Source organism: Dipodomys merriami, unplaced genomic scaffold (assembly GCF_024711535.1).
Source record: "Dipodomys merriami isolate MVZ:Mamm:240054 unplaced genomic scaffold, mDipMer1.0.p SCAF_1, whole genome shotgun sequence".
Taxonomy (NCBI): Eukaryota; Metazoa; Chordata; class Mammalia; order Rodentia; family Heteromyidae; genus Dipodomys; species Dipodomys merriami.
In genome coordinates this window covers 142805819-142830287 of record NW_027202270.1, presented here as the reverse complement: position 1 = coordinate 142830287, position 24469 = coordinate 142805819, and the positions used below count along the sequence as shown (strand labels likewise).

The window sequence follows — 24469 nt, the reverse complement described above, 5'->3', positions numbered from 1 at the left end:
GAACGGGGGACGGGGGTGGGGGGGTACCAACTTGCTTTTTGGCTACCCTGGGGGTTACAGTCCCTGGTCCTATGGTTCCACCACTAGGGGGCGGGCTGGCGCTCTTTCCTACTCTCCTTCCACTTCCCCTGTTCGCTCTCCGAGCTTCCGGCAGGGGGCGCCGCAGCCCCCTCATCCCCGTGGCCCCACCCCCTGGGCAACCGTCGATTGGGCCGGCGCATGACGTCACGCCGTTTTAGCCAAACAAATGGGTTTCAGGGCGAGCGTTGGGCTCCGCCGCGCCGCGCCGCGCCGAGCGCTCCGTCCGCCTCAGCTGTGGGCAACGAGTCGGGCCTGCCGCCGCCGCCGCCGCCGCCGCGTCGGGCTGGTGCAGCCCGGGGCCAGGCCCTAGCCGGGCCAGGAGCTCAGGTGGGTCGGGTTCGGGTTGGGGTAGGACCAGGAGGGCTGCGAGGCCCTGCCGGCCGAGGCCACCGTGGCCGCTCCCCGCCCCCTCCGCCGCGGCGGCCGGCGCTCCTGGGGTTCGGGGCGGGTGGGGGCGGGGGCCGCCGGCGGGTCCCGGGCGCGGAGCGACCACCGCGCGCGGCTTCGGAGCCGGGACCGCGCGGCCCGCGCGTCCCCCCGGGCGCTCCCTGCCCGCGCGCCGGCTCGGCCGCCGAGCGCCCCGCGGGCCGCCGAGGTCGTGGAGGAGGGGAAGGCGTCGGAGGGCGGGAGCGGGGTGTCGGGGTCCCCGGGGCCGGGGAATCGCGGATAGGCCGTGAGCAGCCCCGGACCGGCGGGCTGAGGCAGTGCGGCCGCGGCGTCTCGCGCGCGCCCACCTGGGCTCGGCCGCCGCGTCCTTCCCTGGCCCCGGCGCAGGTGAGCGGGCGCCCGCCCGCCCTTCACCTTCCCCGGAGTGCGGGTGCCGCAAGTGGACTGCGGGCTCGGCCCTGGCGGGCGATGAAGTCATAGGACTGCGGGTCCGCGCGTGTGTGTGTGACGTCAGGGCTCTTCAGGGACGGGGCCGTGATGTCATAATAGGCCCCAAGCCGGGACCTTCGTGGTCGCTAGAGCTAGGAGAACGGGGAGCGGCGGGGGGGGGGGGCAGTTAAGACTTGTGTCAGCCCACGCCTGGAATCGCCGCGGATTTGAACCGAAAGTTGCTCGGTGATCGGCGTTTTACCATTTTAAATGTGGTGGTTAGGTGCTTGGACTTCCCACTTCAACCTTAGCAATCGTTAGGATCGTTGATAGGGAAAACAGAAGGCCAAATAGGTGTTTTGGGAGGGAGGGATGCATGGAGGTGTTGGGCGTAAGTGCCTCCCAGGTCTGGAAGCTCAACGCCTAGTGGAATGGTTTGTGATGAGAATGGCTGGGGGAAAAAAAATAGGACCAGTTGGAGTGCTGACAATTCAGTTTGCCTTCCTTTCGGGGCCAGCTGTCTGCTCGCATTTTTATGAGGGAGTGGCAAGAAGTCGCAAGAGTGTATCTCATTTATTTATTTATTTTTTGGTGGCTCATTTATTTATATCTCCTTTATTTTTCCGGGGCTTGAACTCAGAACACGGGTGTGCTGTCCCTTAGCTTTTTTGCGCTCAAGGCTAGGGCTTTCCCACTTGAGCCGCATCTCCACTTCCGGCTTTTTGATGTTGAATTGGAGATAAGAGTTTGCTCTACTTTACTGCCCTGGCCTTCAGAATAGCGGGAATTACCGGCGTTGAGCCACTGGCATCCTGCTGGGAGAGCATATCTTAAATGAACCATTTTTTAAAAATAAAAATCGGCTAACTTTGAATTCATCCAAAATTCTTCTTAAGTAATTACCTGATATTCGAAGTTATCTAGGTTGTTTCCGCCTCTCCTCCCATGTTACCACGGATAATTGAAGGTTTTCAGTAGTTACAGCTCAGCAACAAGACTTTTTCTTGCTTTCTTAGTAAGACTGTACTAAAACAATATAATAACATATCCCAGGAGTGCTTGTCTCGACAGGCAACTAAAATTTTGTCAGTAATGCTTTCAAATAATTTTTTTTTCTTTTTCTTGTTTTTTGGTCGGTCATTGAACTCTGGGCTTGGTCGCTGTCCTGTGCTCTTCAGCTCAAGGCGAGAGCTCTGCTGCTTAAGCCACAACACTTCCGGTTTATTGGAGATGAATCTTTGGACTTTCCTGTCAGGGCTGTCTTAGATCCTCAGATCTCAGCCTCCTGAGTAGCTAGGATTACAGGCATGGCTTGAACTAACTCAAGGTCTTGGTGCTGTCCCTAGCTTTTTTACTCGGGGCTAGCACTCTTATCACAGCTCCCGTTTTGGCTTTTTTGAGGGTAATTGGAGCCGAGTCTCAAGGACTTTCCGGCTAAGGCTGGCTTAGAACCGTGATCCTCAGATCCAGCTTCCAGAGTAGCTAGGATTATAGGTTAGGAGCCACCACTAGGCTGGAGTTTACACAATTTTAAACAGTGAGTTATCTATGCATATTGTTTTTCCTCTAAAGCATTCCAGAGTACACCTGAACAGAAGCTAGTCACTTGCAAAAACAACTCCTCTGACATTCCAGCATAGCAAGACTTTTAACTTTGCTATTTAGAATTATGTATGTAGACTAGTTCAAAAGGTGAGCCTGGGGGCTGGGATGTAGCTCAGTGGCAAAGCCCTAGCCTAGCTAGTACGTGACCTAGGTCTATCCTCATTACTCCAAAAGAAGGGAAGATGAAAAAAATGCATTAAAAAAAAAAAGCTGGCTTAAAATGGAGGCATAATTTCAATTAGTGTTTTCAGCAGGAAGCTTGGATAGAAGTCTTTGATTTTTTTTTCTTTTCCTTGCTGACCTTGACTTGTAATAGATTTTTTTCCTCTTAATGCTTCCTTCTCTCCATTTGCTCTTCAGAGATTTCTAAATAAAGTACTACTTGTCTAGATTTTGCTTCATGCAAGTGCAAATGGAAATAAAAGCAAATATTCAGGAAATAAAAGCAAAAATTACTTTTACTTTCATTGGATTTATTTTGGAGGGTAGTGATGCTGAGGTTTGAACATAGGGCATCAAATATGAAGCCAGAACTTTACACTTAGTAATAGCCCTAATCCTGTACTGTTGGATTTGACTGGAAGTTCAGAAGACAGAGCTTTGGAATAAATCTTTGATTTATCAGGGATTTGATCCTCACTAAAACCTTGGGAATTCACAGCTATCGCTTATACAACAAACTGTTAGATTTTTTTTTTCTTTTAAAGAAATCAGTGATGATATAGGGACAGTGATAAAATTTGATCTCTTGGATCTTCAGAGACTGGTAGCCAAATTGACATAAAGGTGCTGATATGGGAAGGTATCCATTAAGATGAAGATGGTCTCAGGTATTATGTAATGAATTGAAGGTATTAAAAAAATACCTGTGTAAGTGTTTACCAAGAGGTGGCCTTCTGAAGCAGGTTCCAAGGTACCATAGAACTTGTGTACTAATATAGATGGGAAGGGAAAGTCAATCTGAGTTGAAAAGCCTATAAATGGTCATAGTGAAATGCCTGCTCCTTGGCAAGTTCTTTTCCTCTCTAGTTTGCTTATAGTTAATAAGTTAACTAAGTAAATACTTGCTTTACAGAATGAATGTCTTATTGTATTCTGATATGATTGAAAAACAGTGACAGGTATTTTAAAAAAGACAGCTTATGTGTATATGATTGAAAAACAGTGACAGGTATTTTAAAAAAGACAGCTTATGTGTATCTTGTATAACAAACCATAACTTTTTTTTTTTTGTCTGTCGTGGGGCTTGAACTCTGGGCCTGGGTGCTCTCCCTCAGCTCTTCAGCTCAAGACGAGAGCTCTACCGCTTGAACCACAGCACCACTTCCAGTTTTCTAGTGGTTTATTGGAGATGAGTGTCTCATGGACTTTCCTGCCCGGGATGGTTTTGAACCATAATCCTCAGATCTCAGCCTCCTGTACCTAGGATTACAGGCGTGGGCCACTGGCGCCCAGCTCAAACCATAACTCTTATGGAACATTTTTATAGTCTGTTTTTACTTTTGGCAGGAGGCTTTTCACCCACACTTTGCAGTTATGGGTCTAGGAAGCAGTTTTTACTTAAAAATGGTCTTATGGAAATTTGAGATTGAGATTAAGATATTTTGTCTTTTTATTCACTTATAGCATTTGAAGGGACTAAATCAGCAAGTAGCTAGTGAGATAGCATCTTTCTGATAGATAAAGGCAAACGTTATGGAGAGTGAGAGTAAAATGTTTTAGAAATTGTTTAGGATTTGTATGTTGGGTTAGTTATTAAGATACACATGTAAAATTTAAAATCTCATTGTTTTACTACCTTGTTTTCTGAACTTATGTTCAGCCAGTTTACTTTCTATGGTTTTGACATTCTGGTAGATTTTAGTATTTGTTGGTGAGAAAACAGAGACTTCATTTCGTGTTACTGTCCAAAATTTGCAGCTGTTTAGAACTAGATACTTGGGGGAAGCCGCTGTGGTATAATGAATGCCTTCTTTGTAGCTTGTGTGTAAAGGGAAAATTCAGCACGTACATAATCTTCAGTCTTTTGTAAGCAACAACACAGAAAAAAAACATTACCTTCAAATGCCTTGAATTCCTATTCTTACCTTTGCCTAATTTTCTTCTCCCCTTTAGCTTATAATTATGATATTTTTCGAAGTCTAGGAATATAGTAGTAATTAAAATGTAGGTTTTTCTCAGTGTTAATTTCTCCTTTTATTTACAGTTTTATTTTCTAGATACTTCTTTGAGAAGGCACTAGATCTTAAATATTCAACTTCAGCTTTTTGTGTTTTCTATCTAGCACAATGTAAGTGTTAACCATGAAGCTAAGCATTGTGTGTGATCATAACATCAGACACAAGTTCTCTTCATCCAACAAAGTGGTTAAATATAATTATGCCAGAGACTGTAACACATGGATGAAATGTGTGTTGCAAGTAACATCCCTGTGTCATAGAGAGGGCTTTGGGTCTGAGAGGCTTGAATTAGGCCTAGAAAGTGCATCCTTGTGTTACACCACATTGGCCATGTGTTTATCTAAAGGTTAGTTTAAGCGGAATGTTGGAAACTCCGGTAAAAAGAATAGAGAATAGATTATAATGGTCCAGGACAGACAAAAGACCTCAGCTCCACACATTTGAATTATCTAGAATGAATAGAGCTTAGTGAGCAAGTATTTTCTTGGAGGCAAGAAAAAGCTCAAGGCCACAAGTCGTCTTGTGTAGGCTTGCTAAAATTAGAGATCCAGAGAAGTGGGACAATCAGAGATCTATTCTTTTCACTCTCAGGCAAGTATGTACCCTCAGTTAATCCTTTTTTATAGACTTGGGAAATAACATGAACCGTTCACACCATTCTCCTCTAGTCTTTACTTGCTTTTTCTAATGTTTCATAGTGAAAAATTTCAATTTGTAATTTTAAGATAGTCTGTAAAATATTTTGCTGAATTCCTCTATCTCATGTTTTTGTTATATTTCAATGTAAGCACACTTTATACCTATATACTTCAGCATGTTTATCACTGTCTCTTTTTTTAGGTGAAATTTATATGTAGTAAAATGTACAAATCTTACACAGTTCCTTGTTTGAGCAAGTTCACACATGTATGCAGCCTTTACTTCTGTAAGGTAATAGAACATTACCATCACCACAGAAAGCTTCATTCTTTCTTTTTTTTTTTTTCTTTGCCAGTCCGGGGGCTTGAACTTAAGGCCTAGGCACTGTCCCTGAGCTTCTTTGCTCAAAGCTAGTACTCTACCACTATGCCACAGTGCCACTTCTGGATTTTTCTGTGTATGTGGTACTGAGGAATCAAATCCAGGGCCTTTTCATATATGCTAGGCAAGCACTCTTACCACTAAGCTACATTTCTAGCCCCACAGAAAGTTTCTTTATGCACTTACTTTTGCTTTTTAATCTCCTGAAGCATTACATCCACCAGTTCTTATGAACTACCTATTTCAAGGACCTACATTTATTAGCAGCAGCATGTTTGGGTGATGTAATGCTAGGTATAAGAATAAAAAGAGTTCAGTGCCAGTGGCCCATCCCTCTACTCCTAGCTACTCAGGAGGCTGAGGTCTGAAGATTGTGATTCCAAGCCAGATTGGGTAGGAAAGTCCTTGAGATTTCTTAAAATTTTATTTTATTGTAAGGATGCTGCACAGAGGCTTGAGATTCTTATCTCCAATTAATCACCAAAAATTCAGAAGTGGAACTCTGGCTCAAGTGGTAGAACACTAGCTTTGAGTAAAATCCAGGCCCTGAGTTCAAGCCACAGGACACCCCCTCCCCACCAGACACACACTCAAAGTGAAAAAAAGAAAAGATGAACCTTAAGAGGTTGTTAGGAGGTGGGGGGAATAGTGTCCTTGTGTAAAAGGCTTGAGAAAAACGTTGTCTTTATCATGTGAGAGAGTAGCAAGAAGGTACTGTTTATGAGGAATGACTGAATACTCCATCACCTTGATCTTAAACTTCCAGCACAGAGCAGTAAATGACAGTTGTTTATAAGTGACCTGGGTCACTTATAGTAGTCTGAATGAAAAAAGACAGAAAATGATACATCAGATCCATATTTTTAGCTGTTACAGCAACATATCCTTACATCAGAGGTGGATATGTTGCTATAACAGATAGCTAAAAATATGGAAACAGTTTTGGACCTGGGTAATGGGTAGAAGCTGAAATAGTTGTGGAGAAGATGCTCTGAGAGGAACCCTAAGGATAATACTAGTGAGGGCTCTGAAAAGAGCTGTGAAGAAAGCCTCAGTCTTCTTAGAGATTATAAATTGTAATGAATAGATTGTTGGAAAAAATTTTAAGGGCCATGCTCATGACATCTCAGATGGAAATGAGGAACCTGTTGTTGGAAACTAGAGGGAAGGCAATCCTTGTAAAGTGGCAGAGAACTTTGTTGAATTGTGCTCATGTCTATACTTTGTGGAAAGTAAAAATAGTGAACAATGAAGTAGGTACATTAGACATAAATAGTTGGCAGAAATACCCAGCAAAATGTCGATAGTGCTTATAACTGCTCCAGACCAGTAAAAGGAGAGATGAGAAAAGAAGACAATTTATAATCAAAAGGGACTGAGAACTTAAGGATTTCAAAACATTCTCAGCTGTCACATACTAAGAAGAGTGAAAAGTATGTTCAGGCAAAAACATCTAAGGTGTGTCCCGGTGAACTTTGAATAAGGAGATTAGTGTGGGTAGTTGGACACCAGGTACTATTCCTCAAGACAATAACTGCAGTGGTATGTGGGAGATCTTTAGGGCCGCCCTGCCTATCACAGGCCTCAAATGCCAGAGCCATGGAGACAGAAGGATTTCATTGTGATTTCTTACTTTACAGTGTAGCACCCTTTAGCCATCCTGACTGTGGCTGTGGTGGACCCATGTTATACTGGCCTCTTCCCTGGAGGTTATAGATCTTAACTTTGGCCTTGTCTATATGGTGTGATCTCCAGGGAAGAGTGGATAAGCTGTCTTTTTTTTTTTTTTTTGGGGTCCGGTCATGGGGCCTGAACTCTGGGTCTGGGCGCTGTCCCTCAGCTCTTCAGCTCAAGGCTAGTGCTCTACCACTTGAGCCACAGCGCCACTTCCGGCTTTTTTTCTTTTTGCTTATGTGGTGCTGAGGAATCGAACCCAGAGCCTCATGCATGCAAGGCAAGCGCTCTACCACTGAGCCACCTTCCCAGCCCCGATAAACTGTCATAGACATTACTACTGCCACCTAGATTTCAAAGGATGCTCTGGAGAGCTTTTGAGTCCAGACAGAGATCTGTCTCTGGGATAGGCCACCATAGAGAACCTCCCCTAGGAAAATGAACAGTGGAGCCTGAAGAACCACCAGCTAACAACTTCAGCTTATAAAGGCTGCAGGCATATGGCTAGTGAGATGTGCCACTTGGGCTGTGCCAGCAAAGCCACAGGAATGAAGCTATCTGGATCCTGGGAGCTGGAACCCCCAGCATTGTGTGTCTGAAAGGCATTAAACTAATTCAGAAAAGGTTGTATTCTGGTGAGACCTATTTCTCCTGCTTTTCGCTTTTGGAATTGTCCCTGATTAACTGTTGTATTTGGAAGTATATAACTTGCTTGATTTCACAGGCTCATGTCTGGAGGGGAATTTGTCTCAGGTTGAATGGATGAATCATATCTTTGATCCTCCTATCTGATTTAGGTGTAGAATCTGTACTTTAAACTTGAGTTGTTGCTGCAATGAGTTAGATTCTTTGGGACTTTTGAAGGATTGGATGCATCTGGAGTGTGGGAGAACATGAATCTGGGGGACCAAGAAGCTGTACTGGACTAAGGAGTCAGAGAAAAGAACTATTTCTTTGCCTTTTAAAAAGGCTAGTTAGAAGTTTTGTATAAAGAAACAGTAGTAGATGGGTGGTTGGTATCAGAATTTGAAGGGAATCTGAATATTTTGTACTAGTTACAATTTTTGTGGATGTACAATTTTTTTGAAAAGCAAATCTTTCAGTTAAATCTTTAGCTTGTTTGTATCCTTTATTCTAATTCGTTCTACTCCAGTAGAAGCCTTCTTTATTTTTGGTGTTCTTTTGTTTATTTTTTCATCTTTATTGGAAGTTTTCTCTTCCAGATCTAGACAAAATTGTGTTATTGGCCATTTTTTTTTTTTTTTTGGGGTCCAGTCGTGGGGCCTGAACTCTGGGTCTGGGTGCTGTCCTTCAGCTCTTGAGCTCAAGGCTAGTGCTCTACCACTTGAGCCACAGCGCCACTTCCGGCTTTTTTCTTTTTGCTTATGTGGTGCTGAGGAATGGAACCCAGGGCCTCAGGCATGCAAGGCAAGCGCTCTACCACTGAGCCATCTTCCCAGTCCCTCTTTTTTCTTTATAGTGCTGGAAATCGAACTCAGGGCCTTATGCATGCTAGACAGTGCTGTTTTAGAATTTAAAAATATTTTTTTTGTTTAAAATTGTTTGATTCTGTAGAAACACTCTTGGGAATACAGAAGAGAATTATTGAATATCTGTAGTTTCTGAAGATAAAATTTGAATTTGATAAGGATATCTCAAAGGACACATTTGTCTTATTATCCTAGAGCCAGGAAAGGCAGTCTTGTTTCCAAAGTAGGGCAAGAGATTTTATTTCAAGTCCAGTCATCAGGATTATTCTCTGGAGGTTCACAACCCTTTAGCCGTAGGGAATAGGTTTCTGTAGGTCTGGCTGTCACCTTTCCTAAATGAGGAGGTTGGAAATCAGGATCTATTAGCTCTTTTGGTAAGTATTGAAATGTATCCCAAGAATAAGTCCAAAGAGAGCGCGCGCGCATGTGTGTGTTGTGTCTGTCCATGTCCCCGTGTGTGTGTGTCTGTGTGTCCGTCTGTGTGTCCCTGTGTTCCTGTTTCCCCATGTCCTGGGGGGGTTTGAACTCAGGGCCTGACCACTGGCCTTGAGTTTTTTGCTCGTTCCTCCCCCCCCCCCCCAATTTGGGCACAGATCTACTTCCAGCTTTTTTGTGGTTAATGGAGATGAGAGTCTCAAAGACTGCTGCCTAGGCTGTGGCTTCTAATTGCAATATTCAGATTTTAGCCACCTGAGAGGCTGGGATTACAGGCATGAGCTACCTGGCCTTTTTTATTCTTTTTTTCCAACATACATTCTTTCCTTCAACATTGTATTTGCCTACATCTTATTTAATATAATAATGATTAGCTTGATAAAATAGGATATCAATACTCTGTGTGTGTGTGTGTGTGTGTGTGTGTGTGTGTGTGTGTGTGTTTGTTTATAGGCATGCAATCATACACTAGTATTGGGACTTGAAATCAGAGTCTAGGTGCTGTCCCTTGGCTTTTTCACTCAAGGCTTAAGCCATAGCTCCACTTGGGCCTTTTGATGGTTAATTGGAGATAAGAGTCTCTCACAACCTTTCCTGCCCAGGCTAGCTTCTGTCATTCTCAGATCTCAGCCTCCTGAGAAGCTAGGATTATAAGCATGGTCCACTCATGCCCAGCTATCAATTAGTGTGTGGAATTTTAAGGCTTGTTATTTATATGACAGACTATGCTAATATACTCTTCACTTCAGTTACTTTTTTTCTTAGCAGTTTACAGATCTTATTTATATTCTTGAGCATATAGCAGTCTTTAAGAGTTTATTATTTTTATCCTTTATCCTTTATTATTTTATCCTTTATTACTGTGTGTTACTCCCCTCTTTGCTAAATATGAGTTGATTGTATAAGTTGAATTTGTTAAAGGCAAAATAAATACTAACTACTGGAGACATCACATTTTTGTTTGATTAGCTAGTGGGTTATAATTTTTTCTCTAATTAAAATGTAAATTAGGGGTTGGGAATGTGGCTTAGTGGTAGAGTGTTTGCCTAGCATGCATGAAGCCCTGGGTTTGATTCCTCAGTACCACATAAACATAGAAAGCTGGAAGTGGCACTGTGGCTCAAATGATAGGAGTACTATCCTTGAGCAAAAGCAGCTCAGGGACAATGCTCAAGCCCTGAGTTCAAGCCCCAGGACTGGCAAAAAAAAAAAAAAAAGTAACGTTGAAGTATATTTAAAATAGCTAATAGTTAATAAATAAACAATAAAAGAGTTAATAAAATAGTTAATAACTAAAATAGCATGTAGTAGAAAATACTTTAAAGTTTTTACTTAGTTTTTTTTTTTTTTTTGGGTCCAGTCATGGGGCCTGAACTCTGGGCCTGAGTGCTGTCCCTCAGCTCTTCAGCTCAAGGCTAGCGCTCTACTACTTGAGCCACAGTGCCACTTCCGGCTTTTTTCTTTTTGTTTATGTGGTGCTAAGGAATCAAACCCAGGGCCTTAGGCATGCAAGGCAAGTGCTCTACCACTGAGCCACCTTCCCAGCCCCTACTTTAAAGTTTTTAGTGTGAAAGATTTAGAAGTTTATTTATTGGTACTGGGTTTTGGCTTTGTTCCTTCCCTCTCACTTGATTTGCTTGCTTGCTTGCTTGCTTGCTTGGTGCTCTGCCATTTGAGCCATACTTATTGCCCTGCTTTTTTTGCTGGTTATTTTAGAGATGGAGTTTTTTTTTTTTTTTGGTCGGTCGTGGGGCTTGAACTCTGGGCCTGGGCGCTGTCCCTCAGCTCTTCAGCTCAAGGCGAGCGCTCTACCACTTGAGCTACAGCGCCACTTCCATAGAGATGGAGTTTTGCAGACTTTTTTTGCTTTGATTGACTTCAAACTGTGATCTTTGGATCTCAGCCTCCTGAGTAGCTAGGTATCCTCATTGGCACCTGACTTATAACTTTAAAAACAATTTGAAGATCTTGTTAAGTGAAAAATCATGTTGATATTTCATTTATTAATCTAGAAGATGAATTATAAAAATTTTCTCTTTGAGAGACAATCTCTGAATTATGATCTCAGTTACTTAAGGATACTTTATATATTGTCAAAATCATCTTAGTTTGGTTTTTATTTTGTGTATCTTTCTTTACCTTATGTATCCTGCTTGAATATTAATTGTCCTATTGTAAAATGTAAAGAATGAAGAGTTGTGAAGCTTAAGAATTCTTTTATGAGTGATTAATGGGATTCTACCCCCTCCTCCTCTTAAGGGGTTCATGCTCCTTTATAAGATATAACTAGCCAGTTCTGATAGCCTCTCTTCCAATCCTAGTGATCCCAGCATTTAGGAGGCGGAGACAAGGAGAGGATGAGAGCTTCGTAGAGTTCATGATCATCCTGGGCTACATAGACTGCTCTTGTCTCAAAAAAAGATAAAATTAATTTTGTTGGATGACATAAAATATTACTTTTGTTTTGGTAAAGGTCCTGAGTATTTTCAAGTATACTTGCTAAACTAAACATCTAAAACTTTCTGAGGTTTAATGGCTTTGCTTAAATATATGTAATCCCTTGACTATAATTTAGTTTGAATTCTAAAGTTTTGGATTTTGAATAAATATAAGATGACATTTTGGAGAAACTAGAAAAAAATCTTTTAACTTCCCACCTTTCTACTTGTGGAGCATTTTAGTCTTATAGGTTCTTGTTTTTTTTTTTTTTGTCCGGTCGTGGGGCCTGAACTCTGGGTCTGGGTGCTGTCCCTCAGCTCTTCAGCTCAAGGCTAGCGCTCTACCACTTGAGCCACAGCGCCACTTCCGGCTTTTTTCTTTTTTGTTTATGTGGTGCTGAGGAATCGAACCCAGGGCCTCGAGCATGCAAGGCAAGTGCTCTACCACTGAGCCACCTTCCCAGCCCGTCTTATAGGTTCTTGAAGAGTCAACAGAACTTCAATTTATTGTTCTTGGCAGCCAGAACCTTAGCTTTATTCCCTTTTAGGAAAAAAACCACATGAAGTTTTCGTTAGTGAACCTCAATGTAATTACTTAGTTTTGTTGCTTAAGCAGTCAGTCATTTGTATCATTGTACTGTAGACATCTTATTCAAAGAAATAAAGCTTAGTTTTATTTCCCTGTGCATTCTATTTGTTTCCATACTGTTACTGTTCACTCATCAAATGGTAATTGTGTGCTTGCTTTGAGCCTTTATTTGCATGTAGTCTGTTGAACTGAAATGCTTTATTATAGAATAACACTGTATGGAAAGTACAGTCTTTGCCCATAAGAATATTTACTTTGAAAGGAATAATGTTACCATTTGTGTCTACAGTTCTAAAGGACATGTAGAACAAAAATTTCACATTGCTTAGAATTTTTGAAGGGCTAGTAATTTTGTGTGTTATTCTCCAACCCTGTTTGAAATGATTTGACTTTGCTTATTATTTAATTTTTTGACTTTTAGTACTAGCCCAAGGCTTCATACTTACTTGATGAGTGCTCCTATCACTGAGCTATAACTTCTGCTTAGCAATTTGATGTTTATGTTACTGTCAACTGGAAGGTATAAATGGTATCTTCTTTATGGGTTTTAATATATGACTATTGATAGTTTAAGAGGTTATTTATATTTGAGGTAGTTCAATATTGGAGGTCTCTACTTAATGATCAAGGTGGTCATGTTCTGGTGTTGGTGCCACAAACAGGGATTGCTGTTCAGTGATTGTGTGCTTAGCATTTGCAGGGCCCTGGGCTTGGTTTATAGCAAAACAAAAGTAGCAACTACAAAGAAAAATCTGAAAATATATGTTTGTTTCTGAGTAAAGGATTTTAAAAATGTATATTTAGAATACTGAATAAATTCTGAATATTTATGCCTGTAATTAGAATCATTACATGGAACTAGGGGATATAAAATTGTATATTGCTATTCTATACAAAAATGAGCCGGCCATATCATAGTTCATGCAAGGAACTTAAGCAAATACAAAGGGATCGACATAATCCCCTGTATCCTATCTGACCACAGTGGAATCAAGCTAGCTCTCAATAACAAAGCATACCGCAGAAATTTCTCCAATACATGGAAATTGAACAGCACACTCCTTAACAATGCCTGGATAACAGAAGAGATCAGAGAAGAAATAAAGCATTTCCTACAACTCAATGAAAATGAAAACACCTCACAAAGAAACTTGTGGGACACAGCAAAAGCAGTCCTGAGGGGCAAATTTATTGCCCTCAGTGCCCACATCAAGAGAATGGAGACAGACCAAGTAAATAATCTCATGTTGCAATTAAAACAGCTAGAAAAACAGGAAAAAATGGGACCTAAAGCTACTAGAAGAAGCCAGATAACCAAATTAAAAGCAGAGATTAACCAATTAGAAAATCAGAAAACCATAACCAAAATAAACCAAACAAAAAGCTGGTTCTTTGAAAAAATAAACAAAATTGATGGCCCATTGGCTAGATTAATTAAAAAAAGAAGAGAGGAAACCCATATTAATAGGATTAGGGATGCCACGGGAAACATCACCACACGTACCCAAGATATCCAAACAATTCTAACAGACTACTTTCAAAAGCTATACTCTCTAAAGGAAGAAAATCGGGCAGAAATGGATGCATTTTTAGAGAAATACAAGTTGCCCAAACTGAGCAAAGAAGAAGTTAACCAATTAAATAAGCCAATATCCTATAATGAGATACAGGAAGCAGAATTCTATAAGACCTTTAAACAAGAACTAATACCCATACTCCTCAAGCTCTTCAGAGAAACAGAGAAGGAAGGAGCTATCCCAAACTCATTCTACGAAGCCAATTATCACACTCATCCCCAAACCAGGCAAAGACCCAACCAAAAAGGAGAATTACAGGCCAATCTCCTTGATGAACACAGATGCAAAGATCCTTAACAAGATTCTAGCTAACAGAATCCAGAAACACATAAAAAAAATAATTCACTATGACCAGGTAGGCTTCATCCCAGAGACACAGGGATGGTTTAACATACGTAAGTCAATAAATGTAATCCAACATATCAACAGAGCCAAGGTCAAGAATCACATGATTATCGCTACAGATGCAGAAAAGGCCTTTGACAAAATTCAACATTCATTCATGCTAAAAGCTCTGGAGAAAATAGGAATAGAAGGAACATTTCTAAAAACAATAAAAGCCATTTATGACAGACCAATAGCCAATATTATACTTAATGGGGAAAAGCTACAACCAATTCTCCTAAAATCAGGAACAAGGCAAGGATGCCCACTGTCTCCACTCCTCTTCAATATAGTCCTAGAACCCTTAGCCAGGGCAATAAGGCAAGAAAAAGACATTAAAGGGATCCGCATAGGAAAAGAAGAAGTTAAACTATCCCTTTTTGCCGACGACATGATACTATACCTCCACGATCCCAAAAACTCCATCCCCAAACTCTTAGAAATCATAAATCACTTTGGCAAAATAGCAGGATACAAAATAAACCCACAAAAATCAGTTGCCTTCCTATACACTGATAATGTACAGGAAGAGAGGGAAATAAAGGGAGCAACCCCATTCACAATAACCTCCCGAAAAATAAAATATTTAGGAATTAACCTAACCAAAGATGTAAAAGAACTATTTAATGAGAACTATAAAAAGTTAAAGAAAGAAATTGCAGAAGACACTAGGAAATGGAAAGACCTCCCATGCTCCTGGATAGGCCGACTTAATATAGTAAAGATGGTAATACTTCCAAAACTAATATACAAATTCAACGCAATTCCTATTAAAATCCCAATGACGTACATCACTGAAATACAGAAAACAGTCCAAAAATTCATATGGAACAACAAAAGACCTAGAATAGCCAAAACAATTCTAGGGGATAAAGACAATATGGGAGGGCTATCCATGCCGAACTTCAAACTCTACTACAGAGCTATAATAACAAAGACAGCATGGTACTGGCACAAAAACAGACCCGAAGACCAATGGAACAGAATAGAAGATCCAGAAATAAATCCACAGGCCTACAGCCAGCTGATATTCGACAAAGGAGCCAAAGACATACAATGGAAGAAACACAGCCTCTTCAACCGCTGGTGCTGGGAAAACTGGGCAGCCACATGCAGAAAACTAAAAGTGGACCCCAGCCTATCACCATGCACCAACATCAACTCAAAATGGATTAAAGACCTTAACATTAAACCTGAATCTCTGAAACTACTGCAGGACAGAGTAGGAGAGACACTTGAACTAATAGGCACAGGAAGGAACTTCCTGAACAGAGTCTCAGGGTCACAACAAATTGGAGAGAGACTCGACAAATGGGACTACCTTAAAATAAAAAGCTTCTGCACAGATAAAGCTATCGCAACCAAGCTAGAAAGACAACCAACTAATTGGGAAAAAATATTTACCAGCAATATATCAGACAAGGGGTTAACATCCTGTATATACAGGGAACTCAAGAAACTAATCCCTCCCAAACCCAACAAACCAATTACTAAATGGGCAAGGGAACTAAAGAGGGACTTCTCAAATGAAGAAATAAAAATGGCAAAGAAACACATGAGGAAATGTTCATCATCCCTGGTGGTGAAGGAAATGCAAATAAAGACAACCCTGAGATACCACCTTACCCCAGTCAGAATGTCCCACACCCACAAATCAGCCAACGACAAATGCTGGAGGGGATGTGGAGAACGAGGAACGCTATTACACTGCTGGTGGGAATGTACACTCATACAACCACTTTGGAAAGCAGTCTGGAGGGTCCTTAGAAAGCTAAAGATTGACCTCCCTTACGACCCAGTCATACCACTTCTAGGCATCTACCCTGAACAACAGGAACCAATATACAAGGACACGTGCACCTCCATGTTTATTGCAGCACTGTTCGCAATAGCTAGGATATGGAAACAACCTAGATGCCCCACCACAGATGAATGGATCCAAAAATTGTGGTATCTATACACAATGGAATATTATGCAGCCATTAGAAATGACAAAATAATGGCATTTGCAGGGAAATGGATGGAGCTAGAAGGAATCATGTTGAGCGAGGTAAGCCAAGAACGAAGAGACAAACAGTACATGGTCTCCCTGATAAGTGGATGATAAATCCAAAATGTTAGGTGATATGACAAAACTAACAGGACTTAAGAAACAAAGAACTCCCACTCATCTGGTTGAACCACTACTAAATATCCCCATGCTGCTGATCACATATATGGTATATAACATATGAGCACCGTTATATATTACAGACTGTGATAGACAATTTGCTCCAGGAAAGTTAGAATGAACTTGTGACTTTAAATGAGCATCATTATTCCACAATACTGTGAATTTCCGGAAATTAAGTAATCACTTAATCACGATAAAAAAAAAAAAAAAAAGAACCTTGGGGAAGGGAGGGAGGGAGGGGATGGTAGGCGGAAAACAATGGAGGGGGTAACAATGTTCAAGAGAAAGTGGAAGTGTACTCATTACCTCACTCATGTAACTGTAACCCTCTGTATAGTATCTCTACAATAAAAAAAATTTAAAAAAGAAAAAAAAAATGAGCCGAGACTTAAATGTTGTAGTTAAGAGTAGTTTTGTTTTGTTTTGGAGTCAGGGGTCTTTCTCTGTGGCCCAAGCTAGCCTCAAGCTCCAGATACTTCTGCCTCAGCCTTCTTAGTGTTGGGCATATACTATCATAATTGGTTGAAGAATAAATTTCGAGTAATTCTTGTTAATTGAAAAAGATAGTAGGGTTTATAAATGTATAGTTTGAAATATTCTTGTATAGAAAACTGGCTAAGAGGGGCTGGGAAGGTGGCTCAGTGGTAGAGCGCTTGCCTTGCATGCATGAGGCCCTGGGTTCGATTCCCCAGCACCACATAAGCAGAAAAAAGAAAAAAAAGCCGGAAGTTCAGGCCCAGAGTTCAGGCCCCACGACCGGACCAAAAAAAAAAAAAAAAAAGAAAACTGGCTAAGATTAGTTTTGATACATATTTCAGGTATCACTTGAGTATCTTATCTGTTTTACAAGCTTGAAGTTATTTTGAATTGTAACTCTAGAATATATACTTCTTTTACAAAAAAATGAACCTTTGTACTTGATTCTTTCAATCAGAGAAAAGACTGTTGGCCTATTTGATTTAGTTAGTTGTTCTACACTTAGAACAGATAATAAGAAACTAAAAGATACACAGTACGTACTTAGAGCAGAAAGATGTGCTTTTTTTTTTGGTCAGTCTTGGAGCCTGAACTCGGCCTGGGCGCTGTCACTCAGCTCTTCAGCTCAAGGGTAGTGCTCTACCACTTTGAGCCACAGCGCCACTTCTGGCTTTTTTTGCTTATGTGGTGTTGAGGAATCGAACCCAGGGTCTCATGCATGCAAGGCAAGCACTCTACACTGAGCCACCTTCACAGCCCAGATGTGCTCTTTTTGATTAAAATATTTTCTTGCCCTTCTAAAGAACTGAGTTATCAGCTCCTTGCTTCTCTTTTTACCTTCCCAACGTTTTATTTTTACTCTTATTTTCATAATAACTAGTTGATCTTAGGGGTAATTCAGTGTAAGATCATCTTGAATCTATGGTCTAATGTACATTTGTTTTTTGAGTAGGTAATGTGTCACATAATTCAAAATGTAGTTTGAAGTTTCCTTTTGTCTTTTGGAACATTTTAGAAACAACTAATGTTACTTGCTCCCTATTCTTTCTGTATGTATTCTGTTCTCCCATTTTATTTTTTATTTTTCCCCATCAGAATGTTTTATTTCTATTTTTAAAAAATCATCTTCCTCTGAGAGTATCAGCAGAACTCTTTGTCAGTATTCAGTCCTTCTGTTCTCTGCACAGAACAATAGCTGGCTGAGTGGGCAGCAACTCATAGAGAAAGAAATGGAGAACTTGGTATGGTTTACTGGCACCTCATGGGAAAGGGTCACTGTGTTCATTGTCCATAGAGTGCCTTATCAAGGCCTCTTCTCCAGGCTCAGTGTGACTCTGGGACTTGTCCTCATCTTCAGAAAATGCCTTGTTTTTTTTCCTCACCACTGACGATTGTTACCTTGGTTCTGGGGCTTGAACTTAGGGCATGGCATTGTCCTTGAGGTTTAAAAATTTTTTTTATTTCTCCACCTCAAGGCCAGGGCTCAACCATTTGATCCATAACTCTACTTCTGACTTTTTGGTGGTCAATTGGAGATAAGAGTTTATAAACTTTCCTACCTGGGCTGGCTTTGAACTACAATCTTCAGATCGCAGCCTCCTGAGAAGCTAGGATTATAGTCCTCAGCCATTGGTGCCACAGCTGCCTGTCATTATTTTTAAAAAGTAAATATGGACATATACTCCACATATGAATATTGTTCTTGTTTCCACTTAATAGATAGTTATATTTGGTATATTAAGAATGTACTTATAGCCGGGCGCTGGTGGTTCATGCCTGTAATCCTGGCTACTCAGGAGGCTGAGATCTGAGGATCACGGTTCAAAGCCAGCCCGGGCAAGAGAGACCGTGAGACTCCTATCTCCAATAAACCACCAGAAAACCAGAAGTGGCCCTGTAGCTCAAGTGGTAGAGCGCTGGCCTTGAGCTGAAGAGCTGAGGGACAGCGCCCAGGCCCAGAGTTCAAGTCCCACGACCGACAAAAAAAAAAAAAATGTACTTATATGGTGGGCACTGGTGGCACATGTACACATGCACACATACACATATATACACACCAAATGTGTACATGTGTCACACCTGTCAGTGGCTTGAACAGCCAAGTGTTTTTCATGTAAAGATTCAGATAGGTACACTAGAGCTCATACAGCACTTATAGCATTGCTTTTTTTTTTTTTTCCCACATGCATTTTAAATTGAGGCATAATGAACATAGAAAATGCACAAGTATTAAATGGATAGTTCAGTAACTTTTGGCAATTGTATGAATATACTCACAAGTCTTAACACCAAAGTCAAGATAGCTAACCAGTCTATTCTCTTTCCCTACCTTCACTTTTCTGATTGTTTGGGCTCTTCCTCCCTCTCTCCCTCCCTTGCTCTCCTCCTCCTCCTCCTCCTCCCCCTCCCCCCTTCTTCCTCCTTCATTGTAAAGGTGATGTACCAGAGTAGTTAGTTATATAAGTCAGGTAATGAGTACATTCTTTTCCAACAGTGTCACCTCTTTCCTATTTTCTCCCAGTTTTTCCCTCCTGACCCCCCCTTCCCCACAAGTTGTACAGTTCTTTTTCAACATAGTGTCTAGTATCACTCCTGCATTTATTCATTCTTTGTCCCACCATTTCTGTGCTTCCCCTTAACCTTCCTCAAAGCAGATAAACCTACATACAAGACAAAAGGCACAGAAATCCAGTGAAAAACAGTGACAAAGGAGTAAGAAAATCCACAAAAACAAAAAGCAGAATAACAGAATTACTTGGGTTCTTTATCTTAATTTTACATGTGTTGTTGAGTCCTCATTGACCCACCTATCCGGATCTCTAGCTAACCCACTTTGAGCAGAATGCAAGAAGGAACAAAGGTCAACTTTGTGTGTGTGGGGGTGGGGGGGGGAGGAAAGAGATACAGGATGACAAAAGGTAGTGCTAGTTTTTTGCCTGGTAGAACATTTAGGTTAAGGAAGTACTTCCAATGCCCTAATATGGTGAAAATGCCTTGAAAACACAAGACATAATTTGGTAATGTAATGTTAAGTCAGATGATGCATATGCATTGATTTTTCATTTTATTTAGATCAATTCTAAAAGGATAGTGATGGTCTAGGTATAAAGTAACCCTTGTAGTAAATGAAGAGGAAGACAAGAGTTTCAGGAATTTTCTGAAATAAGCTGAACTTGAGGGTGTGCCTTTAGTTCCAGGTACTCAGGGGGCTGAGATGAGAGGATTGCTCAAATTCAGGAGTTTGCCATCCCTGTGACAAAATAAAAAAATTAAAATTAGAGCATAAAGTTAAATTTAACATTAGTTTTTCTTTCATTTTCTATTTTCTCACAAATTCCTTAACATGTAGAAACATGTCTTCAGCTAATCTTTTGTTGCTGCTGCTGCTGCTGCCGCCGATGATGATTACGATTACTATAATATCTGTAGCCCAGGCTGGCCTCAATGGTTTTCCTGTCTCAGTTTCTTGAGTGCTAGTTAATTAGCTACCATGCCCAGCTCTCATAAAGTGTCCTTTAACCTAATGGGGAAAAAGAAAGTAATGAAAACAGTAATTTGGTTCCTTTTGTACAGCTTTTTTTTGTGGCTCTTATAATTCTCTTTTTAGTCTCCATTTGCTAAATTGGTTCAGATAAATTACATAAATTATATTTTGCTAAAGCTAACTTTTAGTAGAATATCAGGTTCTTCAAATGTTATTTTTATACTGGGTGTGTAATATACACCTATAATCCCAGCAAGTGGGAGGCTAATGCAGGAAGATTCCAGCCCAGGGTACATAACATCTCTCTCCTCTTCCCCTACCCTTTCCTCTATCCCCCTCCTTCCCTCCTCCATTCTGCCCTTTCTACCTTCTTTCTCCCTTCTGCCTTTCTTTCTCCCTCCTCCATCCTTTCCCCCTTCCCCACCTTTGTTTTACCACTTGAGCTACACTTTCAGCCTGGAATATTTTCTGGTTAATTGCAGACAGTGTCTTGGCTTTTTCTGCTTAGGCTGTTTTTGAACTTTGATCCTCAGATCTTAGCATAGCTAGGTTTATAGGCTTGAGCTCTGTCTGCTGGCTGTATGCTTTTTTTTTTTTTTTTTTTGGCAGACCTGGGGCTTGAACTCAGGGCCTGGGCACTGTTCTTGAGCTGCTTTTGCTTAAGGCTAGTACTCTACCACTTTAGCCATAGTGCTACTTCCAGCCTTTTCTGTTTATGTGGTACTGGAGAATCAAACCCAGGGCTTTATGCATGCTAAGCAAGCACTCTACCACTAAGCCACATTCCCAACTCTGTATGCATGGTTTTCTTATACCACATAATAAAGTCTTAGCAAGTAGAGACTTTTTAGTTTCCATGGCACATGGTATAGCATGTACTTTGTGTGTTAATCCTGATTTATTTCTAAGCGAACTGAATTTTGGCAAAATGAGAAAAATTACTTCTGATAGCAATGTTTTGGCCCTCTGGATGGGAATGGGGCATTAGATTTAATATAATACCATGTTTAGTTCTTTTGAAATTGTCAAAAGAAAACTCCAAACAAGCTATGAGCAAAAATGAGCAATGAGCCCCTGTGTATGTACCAGTTCGTGTGACACCAACATTTGCCATTCTTGTTTGCATCTTTTGAAAAATTAAGAAGCAAATTCTAGATATTGTCATTTAGTTGTCATCTAAAACTCAAATATATTCAAGCAGTGGTATCATTTGTAAGTAACCTTTTTTATTCATATAGAAATATTTATATTTTGCAAATGTTTGACTTTTTAACTTGTCAAAAGTAGTTTTAAACACAAAAGTAGATGGGATCCATGTCGTAAACTAGCAGTTATGAGTTTTCCAATTGTGTGGGAGGAAAAATAATCAGTTCATTCTCTTATTTGTTTTATCTATTCCCCTCCCATATCCCTCCTTTATATTATTTTCAAGCAAATCCCAGCGTAGATACTATCGTATTTACATTGTTATTTGTTATTTTATTTTTCCTCTTTTCAGTACAAGGGCTTGAACTCAGGGCCTTTCATTCTTCCTTGGCTTTTTTTGCTCAAGGCCTGCATTGTATTACTCAAGTTAGCTTTTTTCAGTTTTTTTCTATGGTTAATTGGAGATAAGATTCTCAGATTTGTATGCCTGGGCTGGCTTTGAACTATGATCCTCACATCTCAGCCTCTTAAATAGCTAAGGTTATCCACATGAACCACTGATGCCCAGCAAACACTATGTATGTGTTTTTTACTCTTTAAAATATATATCTATATATGTATAAAAAGCAACCTTATGTATAGGTCCCTATTCATTCCTTTATGTTATTGGGTGGTGTTCAAATAACCATATGTAAGATAGTAGTTTTCTTTTGGTAATACTTTTGAGTCAGGATCCATATAAGGTTTCTACCTTGTAGGTAGATGATTGGTAATAACCTTTAAGTTCCTTTAAATTTGTAAGTTTCATCTCATTTCTTTTTTCTCTTTTCCTTAGTAATTTAAAAATTTTTTAAGAATATGTATTTTGTCTTTTGAATTTCTCAGAGTCTTGGCTGGGGGTTTAGCCCAGCGGAAGGGCGCCCGCCCTGCACGCACAAGGCCCTGGCTTCGGTCTTCAACCCTGGGGGAAAAAAAAAAAAAGAAAGAATTTCTCAGAGTCTAGTTTTTTTTTTTTTTTTTAAAGGTGGTTTTTATTTTTGTTTTGGCAATTCTAGATGATGAACTTAGGGCTTGGCACATGCTAGCTAGTTAAGTGCCACTCAACTACATCCTTGACCTTCAGAGTCTGGGTTTTAATGATTATATCCCCTCCTTCCTTTCTTCCCCCGCCACCCTCCCCATTATATGTTTCCTCTTTCCTATTCTTTTCCTTTCTTGAAGGGTGTCACTATATAAACTGACCTCAGACTTGCTGTCCTAGGATCCCTCCTGCTTCTGCCTCCCAAGACATGGGCTACCATAAGCTACCTCTCAGTATGTTTTTATGTGTTTTGTTTTTCCTGTAAGTTAGTGATTGAATGTAGAGGTGTTCATTTTAGAATTTTAGAGTGAATATACGTACAAGGTAAAATTTAAAAATGGTTCAAAAGGCTTTGTATTGAAAAGTCATTTTTCCACACTATACCTTAGGTATTCCCTATAGGACATTATTCTGTCTAGGATAAGTGATTTAGTTCTATTAAGCTTTTAAATCACCTTTGGCCATACCAAATAATTGTAATTCTGAAACTACAGAGGTAATTCTTTGCAAATTTAAAATTTTTATTTAAATATAAAAAGCATGGCCTTTTATATATAAAGCAGAATTATAAGGTAAAAAGATAATTCAAAGTTGTAAACCAGTTTCCTTGGCACTGTAGGGATTTGTCTACCTGTAAATCAAGGGCAGTACTTTTTTTTTATTGTGAAAATACTGTACAGAGGGGTTACAATTACATGGGCAAGATAATGAGTACATTTCTTATCAAGCATTGTAGCCTTCTCCTTTGTTTCTCCTTCCCATCCCTTCCCATTCCCTCCCCCCACCCCCCACCAAAGTTGTGAAGTTCGTTTTTTGACATAACAACTTGTACATCTCATTGTTGCAATGGGTCCATCTGTATCCCTATTTAAACGATTTGTTTTTCCCCTTCCCCTCCACAAATTATACCGACATCAAATACAGTGAAAGCAGGGGTTATACCATGGGGGAGGGACATACAAAGCAAAAAAGAAATAATCTTATAAATGTGTTAGAAACAATCACATGAAAGAAAAAAAAAACATTTGAATACATATCTTAGGGTTCATTTCCCTAACATCAACTTATCTGACCTTTTCTGCTTGACTCAGACATATACTAGATATTACAAATAAGGGAAACCATGGGACCTATGTTTCTTTGGGCCTGGCTGGCTTCACTTAATATTTTTTCCAAGCCTTTTCATTTCCTAACAAATAGGGCAATGTCATTCTTTCTGATGGAGGCATAGAATTCCATTGTGTATATATACCACATTTTCTTGATCCATTTGGGTTGGTTCCATATCTTAGCTATAGTAAATAATGCTGCAATAAACATAGTCGTGCTGGTAGCTTTAGTGTGGTCTTGTTTGTGAACATTTGGGTAAATGCCCAAAAGTGAATTGCTGGGTCATAGGAGAGCTCTATGTGGAGTCTTTTGAGGAACCTCCATACTGCTTTCCAAAGTGGTTGAACAAGTTTACACTCCCACCAACAATGCAGTAAGGTTCCCTTCTGTCCACATCCCCTCCAGCATCTATTGTTATTAGAGGTCTTGATTATAGCCATTCTAACTGGGGTGAGGTGGTATCTTAATGTTGTTTTGATTTGCATTTCTTTTATGGCTAGGGAGGTTGAGTATTTCTTCATGTGTCTATTAGCCATCCTTCTTTCCTCTTCAGAGAAATTTCTCTTTAAGTCTTTAGCTCACTTATTTATTGGGCAGTTGTTTCTTTGAAGATTTGTTGTTGGGGGATTTAATTTTTTGAGTTGCAGGTATATTTTAGATATGAGACCCTTGTCCATTGTATGGCTAGTGAAGATCTTCTCCCAATCCG

At 40.4% G+C, this 24469-nt stretch overlaps 1 protein-coding gene across 3 annotated transcripts in view; it reads left to right on the top strand.

Annotated features, from left to right (window-relative positions):
• Positions 1-289: 289 nt before the first annotated feature.
• The window catches only part of Fbxo34 (F-box protein 34), an 81220-nt gene continuing 57040 nt past the window's right edge, over positions 290-24469 (top strand). For 2 of the 3 annotated variants that reach the window (XM_070032991.1, XM_070032981.1), the window contains exon 1: positions 290-408. The gene's annotated coding sequence lies outside the window, so the exon portion shown is untranslated. Of the gene's footprint in view, positions 409-1126; positions 1144-24469 lie in introns of those variants that run through there. The other variant, XM_070032986.1, reaches the window with a different exon arrangement.